This window comes from Mus pahari, chromosome 5 (assembly GCF_900095145.1).
Source record: "Mus pahari chromosome 5, PAHARI_EIJ_v1.1, whole genome shotgun sequence".
NCBI classification, from domain to species: domain Eukaryota; kingdom Metazoa; phylum Chordata; class Mammalia; order Rodentia; family Muridae; genus Mus; species Mus pahari.
Genome location: NC_034594.1, coordinates 146970552 through 146972598, shown reverse-complemented (window position 1 = coordinate 146972598; position 2047 = coordinate 146970552).

Here is a 2047-nt window from a genome sequence, read left to right as displayed (position 1 = left end):
ATGGTTATGAGCCACCATGTGGTTGCTGGGATTTGAACTCCGGACCTTTGGAAGAGCAGTCGGGTGCTCTTACCCACTGAGCCATCTCACCAGCCCGGTCCCGATACTTTTGAAGCCTATTTTACACAGCCTCTGCAGTGCTGCAGCCTCCCTGCTTTGAGTACTTTACTAGCAGAACATAAGTGGTTCCCTGTCCTCATTCTGGAACTGCTTTCCTTTTGCATTTCCCTAGAAAGTGAGTCATGGTTATTTTCTGCCTTTAAAATGAACAGATTCCAAGTCAGAAAATCTATCTTGATACGGTTTGAAAGTACTCTGCTACAGATTCATATGCTCACGTGTGATTTTAGGAAAGATATTGGGTGAAGATTTGAGACCAGTGCAATTAAATCAAAGGACCCTTCTACATCATGGAAATGGCTGACCACTAGCCTAGTTTATGAGTTTTTACTAGAAAACACCATTCACACTTTTGGTCACTATTCTGGATGTGGGTCTACACTGTCTTCTTCTATAAACATAGATTTTCAGATAACAAGTTGTTGGAGGCCCAGTTACAGCCAAGTCAATAAATCTTAATAATTGACAAGGCGAAAGGTCACTTGCAGCACTGAGGTCTCTTAAGATCTGCAAACAGTTGTGAGATTTTTCAGGGAATGGCGGACTTCAGCAGGATGTAGCTATTTAACTTGAGGGAAATAAGAGAGCCATCTTATGAGGCCTTACATACAACAGATCTTTTCTAAAATTAAAAAAACAAACAAACAGACAAAAACAACCCCATAGTAGTGCGTACTGGTTACACATAATAGTGGGCTTCTCATGACATTTTCATATTAACATATTTTGATAATGTAATCAATTACCCTCATAACCTCATCTGTTGTATTAGTCTTGCCCATGGTGCTTGCTTTCTACCTTAACAAAGATTTTTTTTTCTTTTTTTAAAATTTTTTTAATTATTATTATTTTCTTTATTTACATTTCAAATGATATCCCGAAAGTTCCCTATAACCCCCCCCCTGCTCCCCTACCCACCCACTCCCACTACTTGGCCCAGGCCTTCCCTTGTGCTGGATCATATAAATTAACAAAGATTTTTAAGGCTTTGGTTTGTCCAATAGAAAATTGAACTGCTTGCATTCATTTTACTGTGTTAGCATCATTATCATCATCATACATGTGAGATAAGGTCTCACTACTTTGTAGCTTGTGCTTGACTGGAACTCAGGATCTAGCACAGGATGGCTAGGTACGTGCCCTTGATCTCATGGCCATCTTTCTGTCTCAGCTAGGATTACAAACATGTACCACTGATTGGCAGTTGCTTTGGGCTTGCCTAACATTGAAAGCATTTAAATTGCAAATCCATAAGTGACGACGATCTGGGCAGGAATTTCTTACTCAGTTGGTGTGTGAAGTTTCCCAACTTGTGACTTATTTCTGAAAGGAATTAAATCAAGTGACCTAGGGATGGCCTTCTTGTCTCCAATCAGCACCAGTGTTAAAACCCATTTTCATGTACCCTGGTAAACTCCACATTGGTTATGAAATAGTGACCCTAAGATATGCCATGAATTAAAACCTTCTGGCATCTATGTTTGCTCAGAAGTTTCAACTGTGGACATTTAACTTTCACAAGATAGATACACTAACTAACATTTATGCTGATTCAATGTGTGCCTATTGTCCACACCAAGGGAACACGTGGAGAAGATTGCTTGCCGTTAATCAAAAGCATGTAAGCATTTATCTGGAGATGTGAAAAACTCCCAGAGGCTGAAAACTCATGCAAAAAGAGGTAGTTGTTGTAGACTATCTGTGTCATCAAGGCAACTGGCTGGTTACCTAGCAATTATGTCCCGCGCTACCTTCTCGCCAGCAAGAAATGACGCGGCACACAAACAGGATCCTTCTGCAGCAACGCTTTAATGCTCTTGAGAGGGAGAGCATAAGCTTCCAACAGGCAAAGGGTGAAGAGAAGAGAGGGGAGAAGAGAAGAGAGAGAAGAGAAAGGGGAAAAAAGAAAAAAGAGAGCGAAGAACCA